This window comes from Podarcis muralis, chromosome 7, assembly GCF_964188315.1.
Source record: "Podarcis muralis chromosome 7, rPodMur119.hap1.1, whole genome shotgun sequence".
Classification (NCBI taxonomy): Eukaryota; Metazoa; Chordata; class Lepidosauria; order Squamata; family Lacertidae; genus Podarcis; species Podarcis muralis.
The window spans coordinates 2,432,541-2,446,781 of record NC_135661.1 but is presented as its reverse complement, the minus strand read 5'-3'; the positions used below and the strand labels follow the sequence as shown (position 1 = coordinate 2,446,781).

Below are 14,241 nucleotides of genomic sequence, written 5' to 3'. Positions count from 1 at the left end.
CTTGCAGAGAAACATTTGCTCAGTTTAGGAATCAAAATGGTTCCAGGTTGGCTTTCCTGTGCTGATCTATGTACGTGTGGTTATGAACGTTGCCATATATCTAAGACCATAAAATTCCTATCACATTATCCCCCCTTTGGGGCTAGAATTTTTCTTAAAAATTTTTGCCCCACAAATAATAACATCGTATGTTGTAAATGGATGTCTTTGTATAAATATATCATATAAAAATAACATATGTTGCATTTTGTTACTAAATTACTTGTGGCATTCTAGCTCTTGGGAGAAACATTTTCTCAATAGTGGCTATGCTTTAAATTTATCAGGAAGGTCCACTACTGACTGAAAAATGCAGTTGGTGTTTTGTCCTTCGCCATTTTTGTGTGTTTCTCAGGTGTCAAGCTAGCTCTTCTGTGGTCTCACACTGACATAGTGCTACAGCAACACATCCTGTCTGTTGAATCCCCTCGGGGCTTTCATTTAACCATGTCGCCTGGCATTCACCATAGCTGGCACAGGTTTGGGCATCTCGTGAGGGAGATGCCTTGGCCTTGGCCTTTCTATGGGATTTTATTATAGGCTGTGGTCTTGCACTCATGGAAGTTGCTCACTTGCACTTAAAGGACCAAAAAGCTAATTGCAGCCTGGATACACTTGCCCAATTCAAACTGAGTCCAATTTGAATTTATCTTGCCCCATGGTTCTCAACTTTCTCTTAAAACAAAACCATTCTTAAGGGCACTTGTCCAAATAAGTCAATTTAACTCTATAAGGGATTATTCCTGCTAAACCAAAGCATATCCACCTTCATGTTTCTTAGAAGCTTCTCCTTGGTAAAGCAAGTTTTGGCACATTTTTTTAAAATGGGTAGGGAAGGTTGGCATAGTGCCAGGTGGAACAATGAAATGTGGTTATAAATTGATCTAAACATTGGACTACACAATAGTGTGAGCTATTAGAAAGTATAACATGTATGAGAATCCTCCACTGGGTTGTAAGGAATAAGACATTAAACATAAAACCAATTACACACAAAAATAGCCCCCCCCCCTTTTGTGGAAATAACACACTGTCAGACACATCTCAACATTCCTACGTAATAACACATAATACAAAACAAACTAATTAAATATCAGTTGCATATCTTGAGATAATTGTGATCTTCTCAATCCTGGAGCACAGTCTTTAAGGTTCAAAAATGAGAAAATGTCCTTGCAATTGAACTCCACCCCCCTTTGTCAGCCCCACTCCCCCATCAGTCTATATCCTTTGAAAGAGATAGCTGTGGGCACTTAGAAAAACTTTGGTGTCTGTTGTTGCTGCAGGTGGTGGTGAAGCTTTTTCATCATAGATCTGTAGTAACACATCTTGGAGAAGTGACATCCTGTAAGGGGGCAGGGTTTTTAGGGACTTAAAAGACAAGAGTTAGAAAAAGAAGGGGCAAAAGCCCCCTCCCCAAGAAAATCTCCTTGAGTTATCAGCTGCAAATAATAAAATCTTAGCATGTTAAGCATTTTACTCATTTTAATATTATTATCACATTTCCATATAATTACTGTTATTATCTACTAAGTTTGTTTGCTTTTCCTTCACTTAGTTTTTTTTTCATATTATTAAATAAAAAATTACTCCACGTGTAGAGAAAGAGAACTGTAAAAAAAATACAAGAAAGTTTAAAAAATAAAAAGAAAGCAAAAATTAGATTACCATTCAGATGAAAATGGACTTGACACAAAGACATCAGATTCAGAAAAGAATTATTATTAAATAATAATAAGATATTATCAAAACCACACAGATTACCACTGGACTGAAAAAAAATGGGAAAACAATGGAAAAAAGGTTCAAATTCAGCATGTGCTATCTGATAAGTAGAACTTGATGAAAATGACTTTCAACATGTGATGGACATGTCCCCAAAGTAAAACACACACACACACACACACACACACACACACACAATGACCTATGAGGAACCAAAGATAATTAAATGCTAAGACACACAATTTGTTTTTTGTTTAAACCTGAAGTCACCTGAAGTAACCTGTTTTGGCATTCTAACAACCCAATGAAAAACTGATTAATAAATGAACAATTATTTGTAACCTAAAAAAGTGTCAAAGCCACAAAGAGATAGAGGGAAATAAACTAATATAGCAGGGATTCAGACTTGTTTTGCTGAACAGAAGGAAAGTGACTGTTTGGCTTTAAGGTAAGAAAGACGAAAAGAAATACAAATGCAATTACTTTTTATAGAGTATTTAAATCACTGTTTGCATCCCCTCATTATCATTTGTGCTGTGGGAGAAAAGAAGGGACAAACACTTTGTTAATGGGGTTCACATATCCTGTTAAAAGAGAAAATTATTTCATGTGAGAAGTCTGCCAGGAAATGCTGTTCCTAAAATGCATAGACATATACACAAACAAACAAAAAAACCTGTTAAATCCCATTGGGGAGGCAAACTACTCAAGAGAGGAACTCACAGTGGGAGTGCTTTGATATTTACCTGTGAAAAGAACTCGGCATGTCAAGACCTGAAACCTGGCAACCTCTTGACCCTTGATGGTCCAGTACCCAACCCCTTTGTCTTAATTAGCCCCTGGAGCAAAAGACACATCAAGGATGATCTCCCCAATGGTTCCAAGTTCCACACAAGGAAATTTGAATAGGTTTCTCCCCACAGCACACTCTCCAAACCTCCTCTCCCCCCTCCTTCCTCTCTCTCTCTTTTAAGCTGATCTAGCCTCTGTGCATGTGCAGAGTTCATGTCTCAGCAAACCTTTTATACTATTGAAAATGTTGCATCTTTTGGCTAAATTAGAATTTGAATAAGGGAAGGGAAGGGTAAGGAGTAGATTTTAAAAATAGGGTTAGATTTTAAAACAAAAAGGAGAAACTCAGCAATTCAAGTATTCACCAAAGCTAGCAATTGCAGCCCAAGCAAAGGACTGCTTCCTTTATGTACAGGAAAGGGCTAATATCCCTCTGGCTATTCGCGGAACAATGCCACGCCCTTATATATGGGGAAAATGGCCAGAGAATTATTATTATTATTATTATTATTATTATTATTATTTTAAATATTCTCAGTCATTTCAGCCTCACCATTTGCAGACAAATTTTACTGCCCTTTATTTACAGGATTGGTCAAGGCTAATTCTACTTGATTATTCATTTGTATGTGCTTAAACTTTGAGTAGACTTTTAAGTCTGATTTTTGTAAATAATAGACAAAACGATAAACACTGTAATCACTTAAATGCCTGATATCACCAGTTCTGCTTCAAACATCATGGCTTCACCTCACACCTTTTAAAAAAACAAAGAGCAAATCTGGGCTGAATTTCAACACATCACCTCACCAGAATTTAAGAATTACCCTCCAATGCTTGCAAACACATGGCCTTCCCCACAGCCACAAATTTGGGAGAGTTGAAAGGGACCCTGGGGTCATCTAGTCCAACCCTAAAATACAGGGTTCATAGCAAGATTTGTACTACCAGAGAGACACACACATACTTATGTACACAGACACAACTGGGGAAGAGATCACAAGCCATGCGCCTATCACAAACCATGCGCCTATCATGTACTAAGGAAGAGGAAAATAAAAGTACCCATAATTAAAACAGCCATAGATTTGATTTAAAAGGAATACAAGAGTGAACAATTTTTCCTGAACTTGCAGAGGAATAGTAAGCCTAATCTATACCCCCGCCCCCCCCCCTTTGCAGTTTCCTTTAAAGGAAGCTTACTCGGGAGTAAATTTACCTGGCACAGAATAAGAAGAAGGAAAAAAAAACCCTGAAAGAGACAGAATGAAACAAGGGGGGGCATTTTCTAAGAAAAGAGGCCAGGACGTCTTATAGAGACTGATATCAGGAGCCTTACAATAATTCTTCTGTCCAACCAAATCAAAGTTAAAACTGGACTCACATATTTTTCTTAGAAGGAACACCATACTTTCATAGGCATATGCTTAATGAAATACATACACTGCATTTTAGCTTGAGAGAGCAGTTGGCTCAACTAGGCTTTTGCAGCAGAAACATTAGGTTAACTTCACATTCCAAGATAGACTGGAACACAGGTGTACTCACAAACTCAAAAGTTACAACACAACATCATTTACCATTAGACTTAAAATCACTCTCCTCACTTAAACTAGAGGAAGGAGGTGGGGTAATCCTCCTTTCAGAACACAAGTAGCACGTATACAGGATTGTACCACTTGGGAGAAAAACTCTTTTAGAGCCTCTCTCAAATAACAAACATTTGCACACTTCATTCTCAATTTTTGTCTTGTTTAAGATTGATAACGTTCAACATGGCTTTCTTAGATTTAGAACTTGGAGCAAGCAGTACAATTTAAACACAGGAAAAACGTTTCTTAAACACAAATTGAAGGGGACTGTCAGAGTCCAGGCCGGAAATAAGCGCCAACTGGGCTTCTTTCCCATCAGGAGTCAGTGGGTTCATTTCTTTTGATTGAGGTGCACCCATTTTATTAAGAATTTTTAATAGCGCTAGCTTTTACTTTTATACTGCAGTCGGGGTTTTATCCCCACTATTCAGGAAACACAATAAATAACCCACAGTACACTCAATTTGGACAACTCCGAGAATTAGTACTGTGACACACCGCCGTTCGTCTGGCCTGACTTACTAGGCTGGTACAGCTGTTGGCCTTTCCTGGCTACTAAGCTAACAGTGCGGTCAGCGATCTCAAACCCCCCCTTTGGTCATTACTCAGCCAGGGAGCCCACAGCAACCTCCTGCCTCTTACAATCTAACCTGAGAGTTTCCTACTGGACGCTTGCGTAGCGCAGTGCCAGATTGGGACTCAGAAATGACAAAGAAGGAAAGGAATCAGGTGCCCTTGCTTTCTCTGCTCACAGGTCATCTCTAACAAAGATCGCCATGGCAGAGGTGCGGCTGCACCTGGGAGTTATAGTTTTCAGTACAGAAGAAAAAGCACGACCTTTTTCTGGGCAAAACTCCGAAGGAATAGGTCGGCATATAGACTGTAGAAGGGAAATAAAAGAAGTCACACACAACTTTTGCCTGGGCATACTCCGAAGGGCTAGGGCTGGTGTTGAGATTGAGGGGACAGAAAGGAGGAGAAGACAATTTTTAGATGAGGAAAGAAGTAGAAATTTTAGAATTGAAGGGAAAAGGAAGAATTAAAGAATTTTGGTTGCTGTGGTTTAGAGAACCCAACCCACTACCCGTGTTTCCTACTTAATACTCACTTCCGCATGCGCTGTTCCTGGTGATCCCACGATCTCTTGACTGGTTGTTTAAGGCCGGCCTGATCATGCGTTGCTTCCTCTGGTTAGCCCCGCTGAACCTCCAGTTATTTCCAGACCCTGGGATAGATGGAAGACTGGTTATTCCTCCTGGCAAACTGCCTGGTGCGCGCTGGATAACCAGTCCTTCCTCGCTTCCAGAATCCGGGTAACCAAAAGTCCCTTCGTGCGTGGTCGCCATCTGTTGTAAATAAAAATATATGCCCTTTTCCCTTATGGGGTATCCAAGAGCCCATATAGAGTCCTTACATAGGTTCCCTATTGGTAGGAGAAAATAACAGAGGCCAACCAGAGAATATTGAGAAGCAAAGCAGCTAGTAAGCTTGATCTTTATTGATCTGTTGCAACAGGGTACTCCCTCACACGCAGGAGAGGAGGAGGACCCAGAAAGATGGTGTGCAAGACCTTATAAAGACTTTTGAAATTCCCATTCTCTAGATCAAGACCACCCCCAGAAACATTATGCATTCATCACAGAAGGGGTGTAACCTAAGACCACCCCCCAGATACATCCCACCTACATCACAGAAATTTAAATATTGTTTTTCTCCTGTTGTTGTTTATCTCCTGTCTGGCAAGTTACTTGATTGGATTGCCTGGGGAGCCTGGCCATTCTTTTGTAGTGGTAAATTATTTATTTCCTGGGCCAGGTCACAGGCTCACACCTTATTCAACAGACCCTTATTCAAACAGACGTATCCTTGAGACAGAATTTGTGAGGAAAGAGACAATGGGGAGGCTTTTCCAGTTTAACCTTGCAGAGAAACATTTGCTCAGTTTAGGAATCAAAATGGTTCCAGGTTGGCTTTCCTGTGCTGATCTATGTACGTGTGGTTATGAACGTTGCCATATATCTAAGACCATAAAATTCCTATCACACTGATCATCTCTTCCTCCTACTTTAGGTTCCTGGGGTGGGTCACCAAAGCCATAGCTTTGGATTCTTGCAGAGAGCAAGTCAGGCCTCTGTGTCTCTTCTGTAGCTCCAGCCCCCAGACGGCCATTCTCCTGTGTCCTTTTCCACACAGAAAAGGTCTTGAAGACGTCCCCTTTAGCCAGGGAGAGGGAGGGAGACACACCCTCTTCCACTGACCACCCAGAAGAGCCTCCAGAGATTTAGAGTTTCTGTGACAACACATTAGCATATATTACAATACAGATACTTAATAGACCTGCCTATGCTATTTCCTTAATAAAGAAGCATTTGACCATTTTAGCAATCTCCCCTATTCCTGTGGAACCCCATTTTAGTTATAAAATCACAGGATTGGAAGGGAACCCCACCTCCCGCAAAAAGGAAAAACCACCACAATTTAGTCTAACCACAAACTCTTTGCAATATTCTGAATTGCCCTGAAATTTCCCCACAGCTCAATTTTTCCTTTCCTTGACAATTCCTGTAACTCCTTCTGTTTTTCTCTCTCTGCAGATTGAGATCGAGCTTGTGTATGAATCTCCAGGTACTTTTGTCTTGAGCCAGTGGCGAGTTTGAGGGCTCTTGGGAGGCAGGGTGTCCAAGACCCTTCAGCCACTGTTCCCTTCCTCCGCCCTCCATTGGGCTTTGTGCTCCATCCTCACATCACAAGCTCCATGGATGCTTTTGGTGTCAGATCCTGTTAATTGTCCTACTGGTTGTTTTGTGCTAATATGCTTTTTATATTGTAGTGCATTATATTTGTATTACATATTACAGCTGTTGTGCTACTACTATATTTAAATTGCCTATTTTCTATGTATATTTGTGGGAAATGAAATGTAAACCGGCTATTGTAGGACATGGGATGGTATTACTACGCTATAGAGCCCGTCAGATTTGAGTATATGGTGATGGCAGTTGAAGGCAATTGAGAGTGAGAGCTAGTGAGGCAGTGTAAGCAATCGGATTAACCTTTTCACAAGGAGTGCCTCAAAGAATTGGAAAAGGAAGCCCTCATCAACAGGGCCAAAACCATTCATGGAAACTTGTGAAAAGTTTCAGCTCAGACCTCAGATTTAGGGCTTGACAGCTTATATTACCTACAGAGTAAGGAAAGAGGGACTCTGACCAGGTCACACAGTTTTATATTGACGTTTGACAAAAAGGAAGCATCCTTGTGATACTGTTACTCATAGCAACTCCCCTGCGAGGACTTTTTAGTTAAGAGAAAAGGTGGGCAAGAGGTGAAATGACAGAGGTGTCTAAAATGATGCCTGGCCTGGAGAAAGTGGACAGAGAAATGTTTTTCTCCCTCTCTCATAACACCTGAACTCATGAACAACCAATGATGTTGGAAGATTCAGGACAGATAAAAGAAAGCCCTTCTTCACAAAGCAGTTAAACAGTTAAAATATTGAACTGTGGAACTCACTGCCACAGGAGGCACTGATGGCCGCCATCGAGGATGGCGTTAAAAAAGGATGGAGGAAAAGGCTGTCCTTGGCAATCAATGGCTGCTGGCCATGATGACTATGCTCTGCCTCCATGGCTGGAGGCAGCAAGGCTTCTGAAGACCAGCTGCTGGAAACCCCGGGGGAGAGAGGGCTCTTGGGCTCGGGTCCCAAAGGGATCTGACAGGCCCTGGTGAGAAGAGGATGCTGGCCAAGCCTGATCCAGCAGGATCTTCGAATGTTTTTCAAATGAATGTCTGTCCACAATTAGATGGCCCTTCTGGATGGTGTGAATGTTGGCTCTTGTTCTTTTCCCTAGGTCATGCTCTGATGGGCAAATGGCTGAGCCTCTATGACCCAGCTAATCTCAATGCCGGACTAAGGGGCTATGTGAAAGTTCACCTCTGTGTCCTTGGAGCTGGAGATCAGGCGCCGGTAAAAATCTTTACATTACAACATCTTCACCACCTCAACAGAGGCTTGTCACGGGCATTCAAGTTCATGTGATGCCATTGGCAGCTATTAAAATGATGGGGTGCCTTGTTTGGATCATTTTTCAAGACTGGTAGGTCAGACGCCTGTGGGACGCGGGTGGCGCTGTGGGTAAATCCTCAGCGCCTAGGGCTTGCCGATCGTATGGTCGGCGGTTCGAATCCCCGCGGCGGGGTGAGCTCCCGTCTTTCGGTCCCAGCTCCTGCCCACCTAGCAGTTCGAAAGCACCCCTAAAGTGCAAGTAGATAAATAGGTAGCGCTTTCTAGCGGGAAGGTAAACGGCGTTTCCGTGTGCTGCGCTGGCTCGCCAGAGCAGCTTCGTCACGCTGGCCACGTGACCCGGAAGTGTCTCCGGACAGCGCTGGCCCCCGGCCTCTTAAGTGAGATGGGCGCACAACCCTAGAGTCGGTCACGACTGGCCTTCGGGCAGGGGTACCTTTACCTTTACCTAGGTCAGACGCCAACTTGCTAAATGGTTTAGTAGAGCAGGACAGGCTGACTAGACAAGCAGAACTCTTGGTGGCCTTGTACCAGCAGCCTAAATAGGAAGAACTTGGGATTTTAGCAGCAACATTTTTAAGAATATAAATATTATCTATACCTGGGTCCTGCTACAGGATGCCAACATCAGCTCAGTTAGTTAGAGTGTGGTGTTGAGAACATCAAGGTTGCGGGTTCAGTAAGGGACAGCTGCATATTCCTGAACTAGATGATCCTCAGGATCCGTTCCAACTATGATTCCATGATTCTACTAAGTGGGGTCCCCACCCAAATTCCCATGCCAGACTGGGATGGTGGACATGGAGTGTTAGACTTATTCCTGTGGGGAACAAGGTTCAAACTCCTATTTTGCCCTGAAGCTCAGTGGGTGAATGGGGTCCAGTTGCTCCATCTTGACCTTACCACCTGTCTCGATTTGCACCTGCCCCTACATTAAAAACTTCACAGGAAAGCTGCTTGGGGTTCCCCCACTATCTAAAGGGCCTTTCGGGTAGTAGCACTCCAGCCATGGAACACCCTCCCCAGAGAAGTTTGCCTGAAGCCTGTCTTTTGTTTGTTGTTGCTTTTCCTTCTCTCACCTTTTGCAGATAATTTTAATTGCTCTTGCAATTCTGTGGTCTTTAGCTTTATTTAAGTTTTATTTGTGCCTATATTTGAACTGTTGCAGACTTTTCCAGGAACATGAACAAGCAGCGGGAAAAGACCTATAATTAATTCATTACCTTACCTCATAAGGTTGTTTTGAAAACAGAACCATGAATTCTACTCTGAGTACCTGGCTAAATCGAAAAGGCCCACCTTACACCATTGCCTGCCCCCATGTGGCCCTCCTGTGTGGCTCACCACAGGAAGAAGCTACAGGACAGCAGGTCCCACATGCCAGATCTACTGTTTTCTTGGGAGACGGCATGCCTGTTAAACTGGGTTGAGTTTTCCACAGCTTTCCTTGCATAACTGTCGGCTGGTTCCAACATTGCATTTGTTCCTGCTACAGTGTTTGTGCTTCTTTTGCAGCTGCCACTGAAATGAACACAGAAAATGCCCTGTTTGAATCTGAATCTCCCTCCGTCTTCTGTAGAGATGGTCTGTGACAGCTTTCACCCACCTAGGGCCCTCCCGATATTTGAGACTGAAAAAGGATTATGGGGAAGGGAGCTCCCTGACAGAGCACCTGCTTTGCTTGCAGGAAGTCCTGCCCCCCCCCCCCCGCATCTCCAGGTGGGGCAGGGAATGTCTCCCATCCAAAGTCTTGGGAGCCATTGCTGGTCAGCGTGGACAGCACTGTGCCAGGTAGGCCAATGGCCTGATCCATGACAAGGCAGCTTCCTGTGTTCCCATCCATCCCCACCAGCACAGCTGGGGCAGGCTGGGGCTGATGGGGGTTGTGAGCCAAAAACATCTAGAGGGCCACCAGCATCTGGGTCACAGGTTTATGTTGCGCCTTTCTCTTCTCCAAGGATGCAGCCCATTTGCCAGACAGTGGCGATTTGGAAGCCAACCTCCTGCAGGCAGCAGTAATGCCAGCAGTACGCAGAGCCATGCTCCAGCTCTTCGTATACCGATCAGAAGATTTGTCTCCAAGTAAGTTTGCCCCCCCCCTCTCCACACACACACACACACACACACACACAATATTACTTCTGTTTGGCCAGTGCTTTCTGGGCACAAGTTCGAGAAGTTTTTCGTTTGCCCGTCTGCTTTCCCCAGAAAACTCACTGTTTACTGCTGAATCTGGTGGCAGTTTTAGTCTTGCTTTAGGTGTTTTTGTTGTCTCAAGTGTTATTAACGGTTTTAAATTACCTTATGTGTAAATTGCCTTGAGAAGGAGGTTAATAAATCAATGGTGTGGGGGTGGGGTGGGGGGGTGTATGTATGGGGTATTTTTTAAAAAAAGACCTGATGAAAAATCAACAGCCTTTTTGATGGGTTATTCTTCTCTTTTTGGATGATGAATTATTCTTAATGTCAGTAGGAATTGGTGGTGTTTGGTTTTTCCTCTTCCTTCTCCCTTTTCCCCCTCTGCTATATTTGTAATAAAGCACACACATAAGAGCACCTCTGTGCAAATAAATAAAAAGAGGGAAGAGAGAATCCCACTTTTTTTCCAGAGCAACTACAGTGGTGCCCCGCAAGACGAATGCCTCGCAAGACGAAAAAACCGCTAGACGAAGAGAATCGCGGAACGGATTTCTGCAGTTCAAAAGCACACCAGTGCAAGTAGATAAATACCGTTGTTGTTGTAGTTGTTGTTTGCTCTATAAGACGCACTTTCCCCCTCCTAAAAAGTATGGGGAAATGTGTCTTCATTTTATGGAGTGAATGCTATCGCTGAAGCCAGAAGAGCAAGAGGGATTGGTGCGCAGCGATCCCTCTTGCTCTTCTGGCTTCAGGGATAGCCACGCAAAGCCTCATGAGCGCAGTGGGAGCATTCCTCCCTCTTCACTCAAGAGGCTTTGCATTGCTTTCTTGTTTCTTGTTTTCCTCCTCTAAAAACTAGGTGCGTCTTATGGTTGGGTGTGTCTTATAGAGCGAAAAATACGGTAGGTGCTGCTGTGGCAGGAAGGTAAACGGCATTTCCGTGCGCTCTGGTTTCCGTCACGGTGTCCTGTCCGGTTTAGACATGCTGGCCACATGACCCGGAAAGCTGTCTGCGGACAAATGCTGGCTCCCTCAGCCTGAAAGCGAGATGAGCGCCACACCCCATAGTGGCCTTTGACTGGACTTAACCGTCAAGGGGGCCCTGACCTTTTACCTTTCCATAGCTCCCGGAGTTTACCAAACTATTTTTAAAGTCAGCAAAGACTGGGCCAATGGACTCTAGGGTTTTTGCATAAAGAAGGTGTGGTAGAGCATGTGCAGAGTGCTTCCCCACCTAGTCACTCACAGCAACCAAAAGTGCCACCTGAGAGGCGAGGTTTCCTGGACACAAAGCACCTATCCCTCATTTTGGAAATTGATCACTGGCAATGAACAAAGAAGTGCAATGGTTATGGGAACTTGTGACTCTCCAAACATGGTTGGACTGCCAACTCCCATCAGCCAGCATGGCCAATAGGGACAAGGATGGGATTTGTTGTCCATCAACCAGGCTGCCTGGCCATGCATAAAAAAAAAATGGCAGAACTGAGAAGGAACAGGGGCAGTAAAGGCAAGTGATGGTCTGGTTCATTGATGGGGAACCTGCAGCATTTGAGATGAGATTCTACTTCCCATCAGCCGCAGCTGCCATGGTCAGTGGTCCCTAGGGGCAGTGAAGACAAGTGACGGTCTAGTTCAGAGGTGGAGAAACAGTAGCCCTCCAGCCAACATGGCCAGCGGTCAGAGCTGTGATGCACGGTATAAAGGTAAAGGGACTCCTGACCATTAGGTCCAGTCGTGACCGACTCTGGGGTTGCGGCGCTCATCTCACTTTATTGGCCGAGGGGAGCCGGCGTACAGCTTCTGGGTCATGTGGCTAGCATGACTAAGCTGCTTCTGGCAAACCAGAGCAACACACGGAAACACCGTTTACCTTCCCGCCGGAGCGGTACCTATTTATCTACTTGCACTTTGACGTGCTTTTGAACTGCTAGGTTGGCAGGAGCAGGGACCGAGCAACGGGAGCTCACCCCTTTGCAGGGATTCGAACCACCAACCATCTGATCGGCAAGCCCTAGGCTCTGTGGTTTAACCCACAGCGCCACCCGCATCCCATTGATGCAAGGTATTGGGGGCTGTAAAGGCAAGTGATAGTCTAATTCATGGCTCAGAAAATTACAGCTAGCTCTCCAGTTGCAGCTCATCCCAGCACTTAGATTCTTGCTGGGAACACCTTGAAGCCTGGGTGCTGCATCCGAAGGCTAAAAGCTGTCGCTTTCCCCTTTCCTTCTGCACAGGTGTCCTCAACGTCGGGCAGGACCGCAGCTCGTACCAGCCCATCGACCACCCGGAGCCGCCGCGCCCCTACCCAGACGTGGCTACCAAGGCCTCCCCACCTCCTCCTTATTGAGGCGTCCCCTGAACCGTCCAAAGAACACTGGGCCCTTTCCTTTCTGCGCTGGGGAACAAAACCGTCTTCGCCACTTAGCCCCAACCCCACTTCTTCCTCCCCACCAGAGGAAGCGTGGTTTCTAAAAACCAGTCTAGGAGGGGAGGAAAAAAACTTTGGCAACAAAGCAGCCTGTGGCTTCGACTTGAGGGTTTTGTCATAGTTTCTGCTGCGAATCCAGAGCGCACCTTGGACAACGATGTTTTAAAGTCCCCCCCCCCATCCCAGAAATGTCATATGTACAACTCTCTGCAATTTCCTTCTGCAATAGCAAAGTTCTCTGTATTTTTTTCCAGCCACATTGATGCTGATCGATTCAGCCTCTCAAGGCTACCCTGGGAAGAGTACCCCCCCCAATAAAATAGTCCCCCCCCTCACTAAGAGACTCAGCAAGAGAGTTGTTAGCTGGAGGATCTGCCTGCTTACAGGAGCCAGCTAATATTATTTCCAAAGAGCAATCCATGCCCTCGCCCGTTGCTGCAACTGTGCCATTTTTCTGCCGATGATTTGCTGCAGGCACACACCTTCTGATGACTGCTGTAGGTGTGCTGATCGTTTCTCTCTCTCAAAAACACTTTTGTGCCTTAGAGAAAACACACAGCCTTCCTTTCTTCCCCTGTTCTTTGTATGTATGATTGTTTTCCTAGAGAAAATTAAAGAACCCTTTTAATAAAACGTTTCAGTCTTGAGTTTGATCATGTGGCTTCTTTCTGCTAGGCTCGCTTCTTGGTTTGAGCTGTAACAGCTGAGGGGGGGGGGGAAACAGAAGTCATAGAAGAATCATAGAGGTGGAAGGGACCCTGGGGATCATCTAGCCCAACTCTCTGCAATGCAGGAATACGCAGTTGTCCCATACGGGGATTGAACCTGCAACCTTGGCATTCTCAGCACCATGCTCTAACCAACTGAGCTGCTCAAAGGCCCATCTAGTCCAGCATCCCATGGTTGCAAACCAGATGCAGCAAGGAAAAACCCACAAGCAGAACTCAAGCTCCAAAGCACTCGCCCCATAATAATAAACCACAATAGCCAGTTGTCCCGCGTGAATTTGTCCAATCCTCTTCTAAAGCCATCCAAGTTGACCGTCCCTGTCTCCTGCAGGAGTGAGTTCCATAGTTTGTGCACTGCAATAATAATCATAATCATAATAAATTTTATTTATACCCCGCCCTCCCCGGCCAGAGCCGGGCTCACAGTAAAAACACAATAGGGGGGAAAGTGAAGGGGGGGGGGAACCAATTTAAAATACAGAATAAAATGCAATTTAAAATGCAGCCTCGTTTTAAAGTAGCCGATAAATCAATGAATGACTTCCTTTCGTCTGTGTTGAATCGCATTCAGTTTCATTGGATGCCCCCGAGCTTAAGCACTATGAGATCGCGCAGGGGGATATCTTCTTCCGTTCTTTCCAGTGTTAGAAATCTGCAAGGTGCCTTTTTGTGACTGGCACAGTTCCAGTTGCGACCATGTGGGTGCCAGGTTGCCAAATGACATCTCCATCCGGCCGGCAGGTAAGCCGAAGAGTTCATTTGCTGCAATTC

General features: G+C 44.8%; 2 long non-coding RNA genes across 2 annotated transcripts in view; one reads left to right on the top strand and one right to left on the bottom strand.

Moving 5' to 3' along the window:
* LOC144328327 (uncharacterized) overlaps nucleotides 1–14,241 on the bottom strand; it is a 52,810-nt gene that overhangs the window by 28,414 nt on the left and 10,155 nt on the right. The gene's annotated exons all lie outside the window — the stretch shown is intronic.
* LOC114606679 (uncharacterized) lies at nucleotides 6,483–13,421 on the top strand. The gene is made up of 3 exons (XR_013393502.1): nucleotides 6,483–6,773; nucleotides 8,000–10,254; nucleotides 12,549–13,421. It is a non-coding gene; the product is annotated as an uncharacterized LOC114606679 (long non-coding RNA).